At 47.0% G+C, this 20,730-nt stretch overlaps 1 protein-coding gene across 46 annotated transcripts in view; it reads left to right on the top strand.

Moving 5' to 3' along the window:
• PTK2 (protein tyrosine kinase 2) overlaps positions 1 to 20,730 on the top strand; it is a 296,019-nt gene that overhangs the window by 14,254 nt on the left and 261,035 nt on the right. The gene's annotated exons all lie outside the window — the stretch shown is intronic.

Below are 20,730 nucleotides of genomic sequence, written 5' to 3'. Positions count from 1 at the left end.
TCCCGAATAACCCTAGTGGAACACACAGGTAAAGGGCATGTCCATGGCGTCAGAATCCTGCTTTCTTTGTGATGTAGTCTCTGCTCCCATGTCAGCTAAATGGACCCAGTAGTAGGTCCCTTAGATGCTTTTTCCTCAAAGGTTTGTTTATTTATTTGAAAGAGTTAGAGAGAGGGAGAGACAGATCTTCTGTCTGCTGGTTCACTCCCCACATGGCCACAGTGGCTGGAGCTGGGCTGATTAGGAGCCAGGAGCCAGGAGCTTCATCTGGGTCTCCCATGTGGGTGCGGGGGCCTAAGCGCTTGGGCCACTTTCTGCTGCTTTTCCAGGCGCATTAGCATGGAGACAGATGGGATACGGAGTAGCCAGAACTCAAGTGGGCACTCCTACGGGATGCTGGTGCCTCTGACTCGCTGTGCCGCAGCGTCAGCCCCCACCCCCTTAGATGTTGAGAGAACTCAGTGATCCATGGCTCCTGATGGCACTTACGTGATGGGGTGGTGTCTGGCCTGACTGGCTGCTTCATGAAAGGTAACAGTCACTAAAAGTAAATGTCTGCAATAAAAACGTGTCCGTTTTCTGAGTATTCAGCCCTCCCCGAGTGTTTGCTCTACTTGTAAATTGCGTGTGAACCTGCGAGGGATACTTGCTGGTACTCATTTCCCACCTTCATGCACAGGGAAAAGAGGGGCATGGCATTTCTTCTTCTCCCCTCCTAAAAGGGCGGGGACAGTGGTGAATCGTAGGACTGTTGGCACAGGGACAAGTTTACACCTCAGTTTCTTTCTTACACAGTAGGTTACAGAAGTAGCTCTTCGTGTTGAGGGCTCCGTGCGGATTTTGCAGGACCAGGAGGATTGTTAGTTCAGTTTTCCATTAGGTGAGCATCCTTCCACTCCTCTCAGTTCACTGGTGGAAGTCTTCACGTAGACTTTTAAAAAAGCATCTCCTTTTTTTGGTAAGGATGATGGAAAACTATTTTGTTATAAAGCTTTTGAAAGACAACGTAAATAGGAATTGTGTGACTTTTCTGTTAAATGGGGATTATGTTAATAAAGTTAAAATATGAATCTTCAATTTTACTTTTCTTTTTTTTTGGACAGGCAGAGTGGACAGTGAGAGAGAGAGAAAGGTCTTCCTTTGCCGTTGGTTCACCCTCCAATGGCTGCCACGGCTGGCACCCTGCGGCCGGCGTACCGCGCTGATCCGATGGCAGGAGCCAGGTACTTCTCCTGGTCTCCCATGGGGTGCAGGGCCCAAGGACTTGGGCCATCCTCCACTGCACTCCCTGGCCACAGCAGAGAGCTGGCCTGGAAGAGGGGCAACCGGGACAGAATCCGGCGCCCCGACCGGGACTTAGAACCCGGTGTGCCGGCGCCACAAGGCGGAGGATTAGCTTAGTGAGCTGTGGTGCCGGCCCCAATTTTACTTTAAAGCTGTAAGTTTTCAGACATTAAAAAAGTGATGCTGTACTGAATCCTTGTGTATCTGTCATCACCTTCAACCATTATCACTAATGAATTAATATTGTTAACTTTTTATAGGTCCCAGTTTATAGTTGAAACTGGCGAAGATTCTTACTTTGGGGAGACACTGTTTTCTGCTGAAGTAGGACATAACAATTTCTGTAAAGAAGATAGGGAAGGAATTGAATGCCGCTCTACTGCTTTCTGAGGTTCTGCAGTGAGTGGTGATGAGGCTAGCTAGCACTCTGTGTCACAGTCTGTGTGGTCGGACAGCACCCCTGTGCTCCCAGTGCCCAGCTTAGCGGGGAGCCTTCTCACTGCCTCCTGAGGCCCGAGTGTGCTCCAGATCACATCCTCGCCCTCCTCCCTCCCTCCAGTAGTTCTGCCCCCGCACCCAGTGTTCACCCCAGGGCCACTGTGTTGATACTTCCTGTAGCCCTTCTACCTAGACCTTCCTGCAACCCTCCTTAGCTCCTCATTCTTCAGACCCTTTTCACCCTCTTGTAAGCTTTGTAGTTTACTTTTTTTTTAAAAGATTTATTTTATTAGAGAGAGAGGTAGGTGGGGTGGTCACTTGGTCAGTCTTCCATCTGCTGGTTCACTCCTGAAATGGCCGCAGCAACCAGAGCTGGGAGCTGGGCCAATCTGAAGCTAGGAGCATGGAGCTTCTTCCAGGTCTCCCATGCTGGTGCAGGGGCCCAAGCACTTGGGCCATCTTCTACTGCTTTCCCAGGCCACAGCAGAGAGCTGGATCAGAAGTGGAGCAGCCAGCACCGGAACCGGCGCACATAAGGGATGCCCGCACTGCAGGTGGCGGCTTTACCTGCTGTGCCACAGTGCTGACCCTTATTTTACTTATTTCTTCTCACTTGGCTCTGATGTAATTTTTTTATTTATTTTTTAAAGATTTTGTTTATTTGTTTGAGAGGTAGAATTACAGACAGAAAGGGAGAGATGAAGAGAAAGATCTTCCATCTTCTGTTTCACTCCCCAAATGACTGTAATGGCTGGAGCTGTGTGACTCGGAGGCAGGAGCTTCCTCTGGGTCACCCATGCAGGCATGGGGCCCAGGCACTTGGGCCATCTTTTACTGCTTTCAAAGGCCATAGCAGAGAGCTGGATTCGAGGAGCAGCCAGGACACTCATCGGCACCCTTTGGGATGCCTGTGCCGCAGCCTGAGGCTTTACCTACTATGCTGTAGCACTGGCACCTGATACAGATTTTATGGGGACAAAATGTCTTGTTTGTTCATTGCTGTATTCCACCACTTAAAACAGTGGTCATTGGATGAGTTTGGTGGTCATCATTTCTCAACTTTGTCTTAGTTTTGTCACTTTTGAACTCTATTGGGGAACCACACTGTGTGTCTTTTTTGGTGACTTGCTTTCTACCCATTCTGCACTATGCTTCCAAGACTCAGCTGTGGTGCTGTACGCTTTTAGAGTTCATTTTTGCTGTGGATAATTCAGCCTGCAGTTGGTGGGTGTTTGGTGTGTTTCCAGTCTTGCTGCTGCTGCAGTGGGAAGCTCCTTTGCCCAGGGGTGCGGCTGTGCCTGGCCTGCATGCCGAGTCGTGAGACTGCTGGGTCATGGACCAGCCAGTCTGTAGCTTGACTGCTTACCGCCAAGTTGCTTTGCAGAGTAGTTGTTCCAGTTTATATATCCACGAATACATGGAGCAGTTCTTGGTTGCTCCACATCCTTGTCAGTGGTTTATTTTGTCTGACTTTGTCAGTTTTACCAGTCTGGTGGATGTGTCATAGTATGTTATTGTGGCTTTAATTTGAATTTCCTTTATTATTGATGTCAAGCAATTTATTGACCGTATCTGTTTTGTCTTCTGTGAAGTACCCGTGAAGTCTCTGGTCTATTTTCTTTCTTCCTGTGCATTTTTTTTATTGTTCTGTGTCTGAATTACAATTCTTTTTCATTGCATGTTATGGATATTTTTCTGCAATTGATGGTTTATCTGTTGCCTTGTGATATCTTGGAACTAAAGTTCTTTAATATCATTGGCTTTGTCACTCCTTCTCTTGACTATTATCTTGCTGTATGTGATGGTAACTTCTGATGTAAAGTGTCATTGTTATTTAGTTCATAAGCCATTTATTTTTTCTATTCAAGCAATATGGCCACTGTGTAGGCATGTTTTCAAATTTCCATTAAGAATCCTTGGGTGATTCATGTTTTATTTTAACACGTTGATAAATTCCAAACAGCAGAATTTTCCCCCCTGTTTTATTTTGAGACTGACTTCTAAAATTGGATTATAGCTAGACAGTGTATTATGTATGGGCCCAATTCTTTGAACTTAGTGTTACCTTTAAAAAAAAAAACAAAACCTTTATTTTAAAGACAGAGATGAGGGAGTGACAGAAGGAGAGGTCTTCATCCTCTGATTCACTCTCCAAGTAGCCAGCAGCCGGGGCTGGACCGGATTGAAGCCAGGAGACCCGTGTTATCTTACATGGACCTGATTTGTAGTTGGATTTGGCTGAGACTTTGGTTCCTACTCGGAAACTTTTCATGTGAAACTAAGCTTTTTAAAAGTTGATAGTTTCTTACATTTCTTTTTGCCTCAGGAAACATTTATGCTGATGGTGTTAACGTCCATAATCAGCTGTGGGCTCTGGGCTGCCCACACTGAAGCATAAAGACAAGCACTACCTCAATTGCTGGTTTGTTTTAGCTCAGCTGACACACAGGGGTTCATGCTGTGACTGCAGCTGCTTTCCTGGCAGTGGCATTTGTTAATTAAGCTGTCTAATTTTGTGTGGCTTTCTCAAGGACTGGTTAAAAAAATGAACTTAACAATTTTTAGTTTGTGTTCAATTTGAGGGCTTTTAGCCTATTTGTATCTGGGTATCCATTTGATTTTCATTTTAAAAAGCAGCGTTTAACTCGAATACTGTCGAAATTAATGGGTCAGATATTAAATTTTATGTGTCCTATACGCCCATAAGGTCTCAGTCGTTGGTAATCGAAAGTGTCTAATTTGTGTTGAGAGACAGACAGCGCAGTCTCACAAAGAAGCATTTTATTTAAGAAACAGAAGACCTAGGTTGAAGTGCTGGCGCCCTGCCTTTGGTCATGGGATTTGTGGCAAGTTACTTCGTGTCTGTGCTGCCCGGTGCCCTTTTCTGTCAGATGCAGTGTTTGTGATCTCAGCCTCCGTGTTGTGCATGCTGTAGAGTGAGCTGCGTGTCAGTGTCTTTAACAGACTTGGTGGTGTTCACTACTGATGGCCCAGCCTTTCCATCTGTGTGTCCCACCAGTTGGTTCTGGAGCTGGTTCATTCAGTTAATTCATTTGTTGAGCGTGTATTAGATACTGTTCTGTGCCTGGTACAGTGGTTAAGCCCTAGGGTATCAATCCGAGAAGCAGTGAGACTGATGGGTTTCAGTGCCTGCAGAATGATGTGGGCACCACGCTCTGCGAACCCGCAGGATAATCTCCAGTGGTGCCTGAGCTCGGGGTGGCAGACTTTCTGTTAAAGGATAAATACTTCAGGATCTGGGGGGCCACGTATAGCCTATTACGTGTTCTTTTTTCTTTCTTTCTTCCCCTGCAAAACACCTCTTTAAAAGTGTAAAAACCATTGTTAGACCTGGAACCATACAAAAGCCGGGTGCAGCCAGCTCTGGTGATCTCTGCAGATGTTAGTGGAGTGGAAGATAGGAAGCAGGAAGGGCGTTCCACTCCTTTGGAAGGCAGGGAGGTAGGAGAGGCTGGGCTTTTGTGGAACTGAACGTCTTGTCAAGCCTGGAGTTGTCAGGTTGGGTTGGGTGCAGGAGGAGGTGCCATTAGGCAGCAGCAGAGCGGTTGTGCTTGATTCTGATAGACATTTTTCATGTCTTGGATGGACAAAATCAGGCTTATAAGCAGGCCTGGTGGTTAAGCTCAGGAAGGAAGGTATTTCAGTAATCCCCAAGAGGTTGGGGAAGTGTCTTGCCTTCTGCCCTCCAGCTAGTGAGTGTAAGGGGCAGAGTTCAGATCCGATTGCACAGTGTCTGTCTTTTACTTCTAAGATTATGTTGTACAAATAAACGAAGAAGGCCTTCGGGAAATGGCGAGGGAAGGACTGATTTGAAGCTTCCTCCGTGGGAGTCACTCTGCAGGCTGTGGCCGGCTTCTGAGTGGAAAGGCTGAGAGGAGACGAGGGTCACTCCAGAGAGGCTCCCCGGCTCCTTGGGTGAGTGGCTCATGGCGCGCTCAGTGCTACTTTGCCCCCGGAATATACTCATCTTCAAACAGCTGGCTTTGAGGAGTCGACCGTCTCTTCGAGGCCCATGAAGCCCTGAAACTGTAAGCGGATTGTTTATGAACGTGTCTTTTTCCCTGGGGATTGTAGAGCTGTCATCAGATTTCTAAAGGAGGACACACCCCTTGTTAGACTGTCCACATCTGGTGCACTGTGGAGGTTTGTGGTGGTTGGGAAAGCGAGTCACTCAAACTGCCAGGTAAATGCGGACACGGCGGCTGTTCACTGAGTTCAGCTGCATCCCTGTGCTCTCCCCGCTTCTTCCTTTCCCCTAAAGGATAAAACAAGACATATTTTGGGTAATGGAAGGCCAGCCAGGTTTTGGGGACTCTGGATTGGCATGGAATGTGTTCAACATGCTTTTGGATATTAGGCTCTTCAGCATATTTTAATATTCATATGGCTGTGAGAGATGGTGTCACTTTTAATTAGCATGTGCCAACATCAAGAATGAGTTCCGTTTCTTTTATTCAGGTTAGAAATGTGTGACTAATGAGTTGTAAAACAATACTTAATCCTCTTGTTTTAGTGAGTCCATAGGTACAAGAGCAGGAGAAACAGGGCAGCTGGTGACTACTTGAGAGCACGTTGATGTCCTGGAGTTTGCAGTGGTTCATTTTGAATGCCAGCATTATTGCATGTAATTTAGGAATTACAGACTACGGATAATAGCAGTTCCTGCAGAGACCTGGTGAACTTGGTGAGATTGCATTGCGCCAGACGGGGTAGCATTTCAGGAGTTGAGGTTGGAGGTAGAGTTCTGTCTGAGAGTTCTCTCTTTCCTGTTGAGAAGAATAGTGACCTTTGTTAAGGGCAGATTATCATGAATGCAAAAGGTACAAGGGAACACATACAGGGCAGGGTGCAGGAGAGACCAGCTATCAGTTTCTGTCCTCTTTCACTGGGGTTGTGTGGACAGTGCCTGTTGGCCTAGCAGAGGAGTGGTGCAGCATGCACAGAGATTGTTAGCCAGCAGAGCTCCCCTGAGCCTGGGTGTCTAAGGTGTCTCTTGGGGTTCTCTTGCGGGCAAGGCTGACTGCTTGCCTGCCGAGGACAGAGCTGGTGTCCCGTGCTGCCCAGTGTCCGGGCAAGCAGACCGCTTTCTCGGGCAGGAGATTGTGAAGACTTGGAGGTCGCCTCCTTGAAGGTGGGCAAAGGGCCGACCTTCTCTTTGGGCAGAGTTAATCCTTTACTACCTGAACCCTAGAAAAGCACATTTTTATTCCTGCTGTTACTAGGGAGCTCAAGAAATTATTTTCCTTTAGGTAGAAGGTCTGTTGCAACCACTTGCAGTCTCATTTACCACCAAACTGAAACAATTAAAATGTCTGTACACACGTGAGGGTGTCTCCCGGAGTGTGGCGTACTTGACACCTGTCCTGTCTGACATTTCCATTGTGATTTGAATAAAGAACAGAAGTCAAGCTGGGAGACAGCTCATTTTTAGAATTAGGATTTTAAAATATTTTGACAGGTTATAATGAAGTGCTAAATCAATAAGGTGAAATTTATTAGGAATAAATGTAAAATGGAAAATTTACTTAACAAGAAAACCAGCTAAGAAGAAAACCAACTAAGAAGTTGGTCACAATGCTGGCCCTTGGGGTTTGTTTTTGAGAGAGGAGGTGAATAATATTTTCCTTAATTGGGATTCAAAGTTAGTGTTCCCGGTTACCAAATTTAATTACAGGGTGGCTGGTGTTGTGGCACAGCAGGGTAAGCTGCCGTTTGTGATGCTGGCATCTCACATGAGCGCTGGTTTGGGTCTTGGCTGCTCTGCTTCCAGTCCAGCTCTGTATTTATGCTCCTGGGAAGGCAGGAGAAGTTGGCGCAAGTGCTTGGGCCCCTGCCACACATGTGGGACACCTGCATGGAGTTCCAGGCTCCTGGCTCTGGCCTGGTCTAGCCACAGCCACTGCACCCCTTTGAGGAGTGAACCAGCCGATTGAAGATCTCTCTGTCTTTCCCTATATGTAACTCTGCCTTTCAGATAAATTAAAAAAATTTTTGATACTAATTGATACTTGCAAATTACTGATAAAAGTCCAGGACTATATATAAATATATATATTAAAGATTTTTTTAAGAAATTATTTGAAAGAGTTACAGAGAGAGGTAGAGACAGAGAGATCTTCCATCTGCTGGTTCATTCCCCAAATGGCTGCAATGGCTATAGCTGAGCTGATCTGAAGCCAGGAGCCAGAAGCTTCTTCCAGATCTCCTCTGTGGGTCTAGGGGCCTGAGGACTTGGGCCATCCTCGCTGCTTTCCAAGGTGCATTAGCAGGGAGCCAGATAGGAAGTGGAGCAGCTGGAACTTGAGCTGGTGCCCATATGGGATGATGGCCCTGCGGGCTGGGGCTTTAACCCACTGTGCCCTAGTGCCTGCCCCAGGGCTATACTTTAATTAAGCAGAATCATTGCTTAGAAGGCATTTGTAGAACTTATTAGGTTCTTTTTGATACTTGCCTTTTAGTATTTTATTACATTGCAGGTTAATCACTTTCAGTTGGTTAGGTGTAAGCTCCTCAATTGTGTAATTTTCTTTACACTTGCATCAGGGTTCTGGAAAAAAAGCTGCAGAAACGAAGAAACTAGCTGTGCACATTTGCACGGGAATGGAAACCCTGCTGCTTGCCTTAACTTCTGACAGCAGAAGTGCATCAAGAAGCTTGACGTCACTTGTGACTCAGATGGTAGCTCTCACCGCAGTGACTTTACTGTGGTATAAGTGTCTCTTATAAGCACTGTTTTGCCTTGTAAATTTAGGTTGAATTTATTAAGAAACATTATCAAATCTATAGCAAAACTCTCCAATATTTGATAAGTGATAACTGAGAGAGTCTTCAGAAAAAGTTATAATAAAGCCATAGATAATTCAGCTACTCAGATTTTGACAAAACCTTAGGGAGCTGATGTTGGAAGACAGAGTTATGTAGAGAGGTAGAGACAGAGAGAGAGAGAGGTCGTCCATCAGCCGGTTCACTCCCCAGATGGCCACAATGGCCGGAGCTGAGACAATCTGATGTCAGGAGCCAGGACCTTCCTCTGGGTCGCTCACGTGGTGCAGCGCCCCAAAGACTTGGGACATCCTCCGCTGCTTTCCCAGGCATGTTAGCAGGGAGCTGGGGCAGAAAGGGAGCAGCTGGGACTTGAGCCGGTGCCTTAGGGGATGCTGGCGTTACAGGCCAGGGCTTTACCTGCTGTGCCACAGCACCCGTCCCTCATTTAGGGATTTGAGCAGAGAAGTGATGACATCTGAGTGGAACTGACTCACCTGTTTTGGAGTGGGTGCAGGAGTGAGCGCAAGGACAGACCGGGGACCTGTTAGGTGACTGTTGTGTGAATGTGGTGGCGGCTTGGGTCAGCTTGGTGATGTGAACATGGAGCACAGTGGGCAGTGTCTTTGGACATTAGCAGGATGAGCCTTCTATTTTGTTGACAAGAGTAGATGGGGGTGTGGGAGGAAGAAAAGAGTTGAGGATGACGTCTGCTTTTGGCCCGAGCGGAGGGAGTGTGTGGTCGTAAACTGAGATAGAGGAGACTGTGTGAAGAAGACTTGGAGGGTGAAATCAGTATTTGAGGTTTTTTGGGAAAGATTTGTTTCACTATTTGAGAGGCAGGGTTGCGGAATGGGAGAGGGAGAGGGACCCGGGTGCCTGGGGCATCCTCTGCTGCTTTCCCAGCACTCTAACAGGAAGCCGGACCAGAAACGGAACAGCCGGGGCTCAAGTTGGGCTCTTGCGGGACGCTGGTGTGGCAGATGGCAGCCCAGTCCACTACACAACTCTGACTCTGGGACTTGAGTTTTGAGATGTCTCTTGGATGTTTTATTCACTTACCTGTGGTAATGTTTCACTTCTGTAACGGATCTAGAAACTGGCTCTAACAGAGTGTATTCATCAGGGTTTGGGGAGAAGCAAGTCATTAGTGTAGGGCTCTCCCCCCACACGAAGCAGGCCATTAGTTCTGCAGCAGACACAAGCTGTCTCAGCTCAGTTCCGACGGCCTGCCTGGAGCCACGGGTTGAGGCTTCAGTCTTCCAGACTGTTCCCTGCCTCTTTAAATACTAGCTGCAAGCCCTAGATTGCTATGCCTGTGCGTCTGACCACCTGGCTATATTTTAGAGCTCCCACAACCCCTCCTTGGGTTTGATTAATAGGCTTGAACCCACAGAGCTTAGGGAAACACATTAATTGGTTTACTATAAAGGCTATTAAAAATATATAGGTGCAGCCGGTGCCACGGCTCACTAGGCTAATCCTCCGCCTTGCGGCGCCGGCACATCGGGTTCTAGTCCCGGTCGGGGCGCCGGATTCTGTCCCAGTTGCTCCTCTTCCAGGCCAGCTCTCTGCTGTGGCCCGGGAGTGCAGTGGAGGGTGGCCCAAGTACTTGGACCCTGCACCCCATGGGAGACCAGGAGAAGTACCTGGCTCCTGGCTTCGGATCAGTGCGGTGCGCCGGCCGCGGCAGCCATTGGAGGGTGAACCAGCGGCAAAGGAAGACCTTTCTGTCTCTCTCACTGTCCACTCTGCCTGTCAAAACAACAACAACAACAATATATATATATAGGTGGAAGGATGCACAGCATGCAGGATATGGGAGAAAGGACACAGCTCTCACATCCCCTCTCCAGGCAGCACCCTCCAGCATCTTCACCTAGTTGGCTCTGTGGATCCTCTCACAGCTGTGTCCTTAAAAAAAAAAAAAAGATTTATTAATCTATTTGAAAGAGTTACAGAGAGGTCTTCCACTTGCTGGTTCACTCCCCAAATGGCTGTGGTGGATTGGAAGTTGAGCAGCTGGGACTTGAACTGGTGCCCATATGGGATGCTGGCTCTTCAGGTGGCTGCTTTACCCGCCGTGCCACTGTGCCGGCCCCTCTTGAGTTTTTATGGAGACCTCATTGCATAGGTGTGACTGCCTATAGATTGGGTGGGAAATCTAACAGGCCTGGCCATTGAGGTTCTTCGGCATTCTTTGCTGCTGGGCGTGGGGTAGACGCCTTCTCAAATGGAGATCTTTGTCCTCCGACAAAGTAGGTCGGAGGAAGATGGCAGTTCAGAGCTCCTGTGACCTGCCTTCGGGAGAGAAATTCTCCTTTCTGTGGCCTGCCTTGGGGAGTGAGTTATGAACCAGGAACTATACACAGAGTCCAAAAGAAGTATGTATCATACTATTGCTGCCATTCCAGCACGTGAAGTGTGAAGCAGAATCCTTCCCCGTGGTGGAAAGGCTGGGAGCGCTGCGGGTCAAGGAGACAGCTGTTCACAGGACTCTTCTCAGGGGCTCCTCTGGAGCAGCCAGAGCTCGGCAGGCCCTGCTGCTGCCCCCAGTGCTTCCTGTGCTGCTGCCGTGTCACGAAGGTCGCAGCGGAAGCTGTGTCGCTCCCTGCTGGAGTGGGTGACTTGTTCTTCCTCCTTTCCGGTCTTCCTGCAGCTGCCCCCAGACAACAGGGCTCTTTTTCATCTCACCAGTCTCACACGAGTGCCTCTCACTGCTCAACTAACCCTGAGTTGTAGCAGAAGAGGCTTCTGGGAATGTAACTGTGACCTCCTGCTGCACAGGAGACTACAGAAGGTGTTAGTGGTGCAGAGTTGACAGCAGTCAGTACAGCCCAGTGGCCAGTCAGCGGAGTCACAAAGTGAGGTGCCTGGGAGGTCAGCGTAGGTAGGAGGAAACTGGAAGGCTTTGGGCGGACTCTGGAGTTGACGGGTTGAGACAAGAGGCGCCGCACCTGAGACTGAGGAGCCAGTGGTGACCTAAGAACAAAGACAGAAGATGGTGTCCTGGAAGCCGGGATGCTGGCATTGAGAGTGATCGGCTGTCAGTTGTTTCTGACAGGTCAAATAATTGAGTATCAAGCATTGATTTAGCAGTATGGAAGTCATTGGTAATCTTGGATAGAGAACTTTTGCTGGAGGGGTGACAGTCAAAGCTGGTAGTTTTTTGTTTTTGAAAGATTTATTTATTTGAAAGGGTTAGAGGGAGGGAGAGAGAGAGAGAGTGAGAGCACGTGAGAGCGTGCACTTCTGTCCCCTGGTTCACTCTCCTAATGATTGGGGCCAGGCCAGGCTGAAGCTAGGAGCTTCTTCCAGGTCTGGCATTTGGAGGTGGCTTTATGTGCTATGCCACAACAGCAGCCCCAAATCTAGTGGCTTAAAGAGATAAAGGTAAGGGGCAGATAAAACCAACACCAGCAATGCTGACATCCCATATGGGGATCCCATATGGTTCAAGTCCCGGCTGCTCCACTTCTGAACCAGCTCCCTGTTAACGGCCTGGGAAAGCAGTGGAAGATGGCTCAAGTGCTTGGGCCCCTGCAGGTGGTGGCTGGATCTTCTTTCCTGCCCCAGCTCTGTGCCGGCATCCCATATGGGTGCCAGTTAGAGGCCCGGCTGCTCCACTTCTGATCCAGTTGTCTGCTATGGCCTAGGAAAGCAGTAGATGAATGGCCTAAGTCTTTGGGCCTCTGCACCCATATGGGAGACCGGGAAGAAGCTCTTGGCTCCTGGCTTTGGATCGACACAGCTCCGGCCGTTGCAGCCATCTAGGGAGTGAACAGTGGACAGGAGAGGTCTCTCTGACTCTGCCTCTCTGTAACTCTGCCTTTCAAACTAAATAAATAAATCTAAAAAAATTTATTTTATTTGTTTGAAAGGCAGAGTTGGAGAAATGCAGAGAGGGGCTTACTCCCCAAGTTTAACTATAATGGCAGGGACTGGGCCAGGCTGAAGCCAGGAGCTAGGAGCTTCACCTGGGTCTCCCACATGGGTACAAGGGCCCAAGCATTTGGGCCATTCTCCATTGCTTTCCCAGGAGTATTAGCAGGGAGCTGGATTGGAAGTGGAGCACCCAGGACTTGAGCCAGTGCCCATATGGGATGCTGGCACTGCAGATGGCAGCTTAACTTGCTTTACCACAACTCTGACCCTGAAAAGCAGGATTTTTGAAAGACAAAAGGATAGTGCATAGTCAGACATGGGTGCAGGCAACCTTGTGAGGGAGGATTGCTGGGATAATTCTAACGCTCGAGTCATTTCAGTATTGGCTTGCTTTGATTTTCTTTTTCAATGGGAATTCAGATTTTGATTCTTCCTGTGTTAAGTTTCAGTTGCATCTTCCATGGTTTGGTTCTGTTAGGAGACTCTGGATCTTGTTTAAATCTGATGATGTGGTGGTTTGGATTCTAGCCTTCTTCCCTAATGCACCTGCTGCCATTTACTGCTCAGTAAGTAAATGGCTTCTGCAGTTACTGTGTCCAGGTGTTCTAGTTGTTTTTAAGGGGAGAGATAAGGTGGAGTGTGCTTATTCCTCCTTACCTAGAACTGCGGACTGCAGTGGGGCCATGATGCCCAAAGGACTTCGTATTTCTTTTAAAAGGTTTATATATTTTCATTTTATTTCAAAAGCAGAGGCAAGAGAGTACAAGCTCGCGAGCTTAAGATCTTCCATCTGCTGGTTCACTTCCTACATTTTTACAACAACCTGGACTGTGCCAGATTGAAACCAGACCTTGGAACTCAGTCCCTGTCTCCCCGCTTGGGTGGCAGGGACCCATTGTACTGGAGTCGTCATCACTGCTTCCTAGGTGTGCGTCAGCAGGAAGCTGGTAGGACCCACAGTGGCTGGGCAGGATGTGGAGTGTTGTCTCCATCAGCGCCCTCCTCCAGTCACTCCAGGAGAGCTCCTCCCGGCTCCTCTGTGACTTGGATCCTTTTGGTGTCTCTCACTCTCGAGTCATTTGCTGTCTTTTTCAGGTAGGCAGCGTGACCTGCACGTGTACATGATAGCCATTAGTTCCTTTGCATATGATTCAAGGATGGCTTATTCCTGAGTAGTGATTGACTTTTAATTAGCTTCAGTAGAATGGTGTTTTTTTGTTTTTTGGTTTTTGGTTTTTTTTAATTTTAAACCGTTTACACTGAGATTTTGTGGGGGTCCTGTTTGTGATGTGGGTGGAATAGTGTGAAGAAGCAGGCTTTGGACTGATTGTGTTTGAATTCCTGATCTGATCCTTGCTCCTTTGATATTCGCCAGGCTGCTCAACCTCTCTGAATCTGTTTTGTCCCTCCCCCCATCTGTTAAGTAGAGGTTATAGTAACTTTAATAAATGTGATGTAGAGTATAGTTCTTATTATGTGGCACGTCATAGAAATAAGAGCTGTTATTTAGGGCAGAGTCACTGTGGTGTTCAGCAAGTAAAGTTCCTGACAATGTAGTTGTTTTCTGCTTTAGGGATTTAGAGACAGATCTTTATCTTCATCTGCTTTATATTGATCTAAGAACTGGGAAGCAGTCTGTTTGTCATTTGCTTGGTATACACAGTAGACAGTTTATTATTATTGCTAATATTGGCTTTTCAAAATGCAGTAGGCTCCCAGCTTCCTTTCCCCTGTGTGTTTATTCAGTCCGTAGTTTAGTCCCCATGTCATGGCGTACCTTGAGCTATGCAGTGGACAGATTAATGATGTACAGTATTCCCACTTTTGAACAGTGCCACAGTCTAGTGCTAGAAAGTTTTTTTGGCTAAGGAGTTATTTTTGAAGTATAAAGAAGCCTTTGTTTGCCCAGATGATTTTCACACTCACCTTCGTATTTTTGATGCATTTCTGATTTTCAGGAAGTTTACTTTTGACCTCTTTTCTTTCAGAATACGGGTTACAACTTGTGGTAGTACAGGAAGTTTTGGTAGACTGAGTTTAGAAGAAGGAAACCCATATGAAATGGTTGTATATTCTGAACGTGGAAGAGCTTCACGGATAACTTCAGGTGTTAGAATGTTATGGGTTAATACGTAGTGGTTGGGTTTAGGCCTTATTTGGAAGTTTACAAAAACATTGTTTTTCCAGGGTCCCAGCTTACTTGCTTGATTCCAGCCAGATGTCTTATTTTTTTTTTGAAGAGGTTTTTTTTTTATTTTGAAGCAAGAGAGAGAGAGAGATCGATCGATCAATCTTCTGTCCACTAGTTCACTCCTCAAGTGGCCTCAATGGCCAGAGCTGAGCCAGCCAGGAGCCAGGAGCTTGATCCAGGTCTCCCATGTGGGTGGCAGGGGCCATTTCATTCTGTACTGCTTTTTCCGTGCTACTAGCAGGGAGCTGGATTGGGAGTGGAATAGCCGGAACACAGACTGGCACCCATATGGAATGCTGGCATCACAGCAGCGGCTTTACCTGCTACCCGACAATGCCAGCACCACTATATATTCTTTAATTTGTCAGTATGTCATATTGTTATGAGCCTATGTATCTTCTAGGTATCTTAATCTTTATTCCAGGTTCCTGTCCCCACAGTGATAAGAATTCAAAGCAGAGGCATAGTATAATGCACAGGTGAAGACAAGATTTATTTAAAAGAGAAACCATACCTGTCACGGTTGTGTGGAGTTGCCTCTGAGGAGGAGGGGCAGGGGAGGCCCTAGAAGGATCCCCAAGCATGGTTGTGACCTAAGAGGGCACCTCCCATGTTATCAGTCTCTTTTATGAGACAGGTAGAGTTCAGTGTGTGTGAGACTTCCTGGGTTTTCATGATGGCCTCTGTGAAGCGTTTAACTCCCAGTGTGCCATCGTGGTCTTGGTGAGACACTGCTGCATCCCAGGGAAGTGGGCAAATTAAATCGATAGAGTTGCAATGCAGAGCTGGCAGAAATTCTGACTCACTTATTTGTATCTAACCTTTTTTTTTTTTTTAAGATTTATTTATTTATTTGAGAGGCAGAGTTAGAGGAGAGACAGAGATCCTGCATCTGCCAGTTCATTCCTAAAATGGCTGCAATGGCCGATGCTGGACCAGGCTGAAACCAGGAGCCTCCCCTGGGTCTCCCACATGGGTTCAGAGGCCTAAACACCTGGGCCATCCTCCACTGCCCTCCAACACACATTAGCAGGGAGCTGGATCAGAAGTGAAACAGCCAGGAATTGAACCTGGGCCCATATGCGATTCTGGCGCCACAGGCTGTGGCCTTAACCCACTGAGCCACAGTGCAAGGCTTTGTTGGTGCCTAACCTTCCTGCCCGGTTCTCCATATCATTACTGAATGTCGCTCAGTCAGCAGAGTGTTTCTGTCCTGCTTGCTTCACCAAGTGCTGATCTTGTGTATTGTTGGAACAGTAACATTAAGTGATTTGGGAGGCCAGAATACCATTGTCATTTCAAGAGTATTGATAAGCTAGTTTTTGAATCCTGGATTTCTCCCTTGTTTGCTATGTGACCTTGGGAAATTTATTAACTTCTTTTCTTTTTTAAAGATTTTATTTATTTATTTGAAAGGCAGAGTTACAGAGAGGCAAAGGCAGAAGCAGAGAGAGAGAGAGAGAGAGAGAGAGAGAGAGAGAGAGGTCTTCCATTCACTGGTTCACTCCCCAAATGACCTCAGTGGCTGGAGCCTGGCTTATCCGGAGCCAGGAGCCAGGAGCTTCCTCTGAGTCTCCTACATGGGTGTAGGGGCCCAAGGGCTTGGACCATCTTCTGCTGCTTTCCCAGGTGCATTAGCAGGGAGCTGGATTGGAAGTGGAGCAGCCGGGACTTGAACCGGTGCCCATATAGCAATGCCGGCACTGCAGGTGGCAGCTTTACCTGCTACACCACAGCGCCAGCCTCTATTAACTTCTTTTAAGACTTACTTTCCTTACATGTAAAATGGAAATAATAATAGCAGCCAGTTGGTCTTGTGAAGGGATAACTGAACTAACGTGCCAAACACCCTACAGATGCGAGCTTGTCCTCATCGGGAAGGTACCGACTGTCCGTGGTTAGTGAGTGGATTGTGGAAAGGTGTTGGGGTTGTGCATTGAAATGAGAGCACTCTAAGCAAGGTGGTGAAAGGCAGTATTCGATTGCATGATGAAGTACAGATTTGGAATGTGTCATTGGTGGAAAAGTTAGTGTGTAGGTTAGGAGGGGAAAAGAGTTGAGCAGCCCAGGTGTGTATTGTTCCTGTCTTAACTTAAACCCATTCATGACTAGCACTGTGGCATAGCGGATTAAAGACCCAACTGGCAGCACCAGCATCCCATATGGGCAGCGGTTTGAGTCCTGGCTGCTCCACTTCCCATCCAGCTCCCTGCTAATGCGTCTGGGAAAGCATCTGAGGATAACTAAGTGCTTGGGCCCCTGCACCCACATGGGAGACCTGGAAAGAAGCTCCTGGCTCTTGGCTTTGGCCTGGCCCAGCCCCAGTTGTTGCAGCCATTTGGGGAGTGAACCAGAGGATGGAAGACCTCTCTCTGTCTCTACCGGTCTCTGTAACTCTGCCTTTCAAATAAAAATAAAACAAAATCTTCTTTAAAAAAATAAACCCATTCATGCAGAAAGGACCAGGAGTACTCACCCTACAGATGCCTTTAGGGGGTTGAGCAAATGTTGCATGGTGCAGTAAGCCAAGTTTGTTATGTTTGTTTATTCATCTGGGACAAGGTGATTTAAGCATTTTAATGAAATGGTTCAGGAAATATCTGCTTTATGCCCTATTTGAATTAATTGAAATTTTCGTTCTTACATCTTATCAATTTCATAGTTAAAATATTGGTTTGTATACTTAATTAAGAGTGAGTTAAATAATGGGGTAAGTGGGAGAGTTAGAACTCAGCATGCATTAAGTTGCCTCTTGCTGTTTGGGTTTAGTACTGGTGGAATAGTGTTCTTATTGCTTGAAATACAAACCAAAGCAAAGGGCAATTATTCAAATGTGGCTGAGGCCCTCAAAGCTAGTACATGCATCTCTCTATTCCTTGGTGAGGTCACTCGTGCCTCCGTGAAGTGTGCGGTTGTCATGGGGCCTGGGTGCTGTTTCAGAGGCATGCGTACTGTTGGTGGACCGTGGTGGACGGAGACAGGATGTGGGGAGTGACTGGCTTGGTTTCTTTGCTCTCTGATTCATCAGGGGGGAAAGCCTCTTGAGGAGCCTGATTTCCATGGATGCTGTTTTTAGGGCTACAGTGCTCACAGAAAGGCAAGCAGAGCAGTCTGCAGACAGCAAGTGTTTCCGACTGCAACTGGCTGGGACTTTTTTGACCTTCACTTTGGTTTTGTTTAGTAGTGCTTAAAATATTGACCTGGAGTGTAAGTCCTGAGGCTACAGAGCTGTCCCTGCAGTCTTGCTGCTTATCTCATGAGGCAAGATTGAGCGTTACTCAACGGAGTGCTGAGCAGGAAGCCACACCTCTGGGGCGGGGCCATGTCCCCCTTGCTCATTGCTGTGTCTCCAGTGCCGAGTGCGCTGTGTCAGTCGCTCAGGAAATTCCAGTATGCAGTGAGGGAATTCTGCCGGAATGCGGAAGAGAGGCAGGGCTGCTCCCACTGCTTGTGCGTCCAAGCAGAGCCAGGTGGAGGGCGCAGCAGATGGCACACAGGTGTGAGACAGGGTGCAGACTGCTCTGTAACGTTCCTGGAAGGGCATGGTGGGTGGGAGATGTCAGACTAGAAAGCTAGAGTGGGCTTGATCAGTCAGGAATTAGGGTTTCTTTTCTTCAAAAGTAGCAAGGACTGTTTTCGGCAATACTAGAAGTCAGATGTCCTGATGCTCAGGTGACCCTCTTTCATAGAACGTGGTGCGTGCCATGTCAGGACAGCATTGTAAGGATTTGGTTCTGTATCCATTAGTGAAGGCTGGGTCATTGGAATTCTGTAAGCTGTGAGCGAACTTACACCATCTTTTGAGGAGAAGGATATAGCATACATGTTGTTTTCCTGTGGATAACGACTAGTTAAACTCTTTTAAGGATAAGCAAGGTCTGTCTATCTTTGAATTTTAGTTCCCCAGAATGGGGCTATTTGTGTTATCATTTGAGAATATCATATCATATTATCAGAATATGAGTAAATGAGGGGAAAAAAGAACTTTGTATATACTCCTGTAGCTAGCCCTGCACTTGGTTCTGAGACCTGGTCCTCATCCCAAGGTCTTTGGGGTAGGGCCCTGTCTCTGTGAAGTCACTCCAGTCATTGGAGGAAGAAGTACATGGTTGGTTATAGCACAGTGGGACAGGGTCATGTGATAGAGACATACATGCACAAGATAGTGTGTCCCCATCAATCTTGGGTGGGAGCAGGGTCTTGGCAGACTTGAGGTTCTACTTAACTGGGTTTTGAGGGCTGATGAGGAGTTAGGAGTAAGTTGGGTAGAGTAGAGGAAGGACCAGTGTTAAGGGAAAGTGGAGTAGTTGATGGGCGGGGCATGGGGAGATGATAGGAAGTAAAATAAGAAACTAAGGGTTCTGGTCATGGTCAGCTCTGTTTTGAGTGGGAGGGATGCTGTGAGATACAGTGGGGTCAGTGAATGCTTTGAAGGGGTGCTTTGATCGTGCAGATAAACATCTACAGGGTAAAGGAACACTGTTGGAGAACTGCTGTTCTAAGCAAAGAATTTCTAATAGCCTGATAATGGGGGCCATTGAAGACTTTTAAGCAATTGACATAATTCATTTTAGGAAAGGTCACTCTGGTACTGGTGAGGAGATTGAATGGAAGGGGGCACCACAGTAAAGAAGGATCCGTTAGAAGTTTATTGCAGTAATACAGTACCTGAGAGATCTTGGATCCGGCGCCCCGACCGGGACTAGAACCCGGGGTGCCGGCGCCGCAAGGCAGAGGATTAGCCTAGTGAGCCGTGGCGCCGGCCCTGAGAGCCTTGTTATTAAGAACTTGTCTCTCCTGGACAAGGTCTGTCAGTTTTTTGTGTGTTCATTTCATTTTATTTTTCCTTGCTTCTTTTTTGCCTTTCTGTTCTGCTTTCGTGGAGCTGAGTTCAGTTTGACTTAACCTTCTTCTTGAGCTTTTAAAGTTCTGCTTACCAGGTTCTTTAATTTCCAAAGACTCTTTTTTTTTTTTTTTTAAGTTCCTTCTGCTGTTCTGTGCCCTCTGAGAGCATCCTTTAGGTGATCGCTAGTGTACACAGTCTCTTTTTCCTGACTTGCGTTTTCCCCTTTTCTTTTCTCCTGTTGTGGGACTCTATCTTTCTACATGTCAGAGGCTCTTCTCACAAGCCTGATACTATTTTCTTGAGATAAATCAAAAACTTCTTTGGAAGCCTTAAGTACATGAATGGAGCCTTTTAACTTACAATCAGGATATTCAGGGCAGACCGTTTTTTGGGGAATCCCCAGTATTGGCCTCTTTAGATCTTTCTTCTTAGACTGATCAGATTCCCCAAGAATATTCTAATGGTCTGTTTCCTGCAGGGTAGAGCCCTGACTCCTTTACGTGGAAGCTGTGTGGGTCAGGGGTGATGGAGGAACTGGGGCATGGGTTCAGTGGCCAAGTCCACCCCTGCTGAGTAGGGTTGGACTAGTTGGCTCTAGTCCAAAATGCTTTTTCCAGTCTTCTGTCAGAGTTGGGGAGAACACGTTCCATCAAGGCATGGTGATGAGGCTCCTGTTGCAGTGTCAGCAGACTTCGCCAGCGCTGTACCTTGCCCCCAGTCTGTCTGCAGTAGGTGCTGCCGGTTACGAGCTGTCTGGGCACTGCCATGAGCAGGCGTGGTTCTCAGTGTTGCTGGCTGCTGGCGTAGTTAGGGTCTGGCTGTCTTGGGGCTGCTTAGTCATTACTGTGCTTCCAGTCTGCTATTGTTCCTGCTTCCTCCAAGTTTTTTTTCTTTTCTCCTTTTCCTGTTTGCCTTGATTTCTGTCTTCCTTGTTAGCTTTTCTCACAGCCTTGGAAATTTTGTGACTTTTTTCTTTATTCTGTTGTAATTCCCCTCTTGGTTTTTTACATTTAAAAAATCTTGTTTTTTAAAAATATTTCTTTAACTTTAGTGGGAGGAAGTGGAGTAGGTGTGTATGTTGTGTGTCATCTTACCCTGAACTTATTAGTTAACTGTATGCCAGATTAATTTATTTTGTTGTTGTTTTAGTAGTTTTCGGCTATCTGATTTGTATTCCTTCAATTAGAGTAAAGATGTAGGGGTGGGCATTTAGCTTACCCATCAAGGTACTCAAGTTTGTTATATGGCCATAGCTACTGATTCTAGCTTCCTGCCAATGCAGACTCTGGGTAGCAATGATGAT

The sequence above is a fragment of the Oryctolagus cuniculus genome, chromosome 6 (genome assembly GCF_051225735.1).
Source record: "Oryctolagus cuniculus isolate XC-2025 breed Fujian yellow rabbit chromosome 6, ASM5122573v1, whole genome shotgun sequence".
NCBI lineage: Eukaryota > Metazoa > Chordata > Mammalia > Lagomorpha > Leporidae > Oryctolagus > Oryctolagus cuniculus.
Note: the sequence above shows the minus strand (reverse complement) of the source record. Positions and strands in the feature narration are given on the sequence as shown.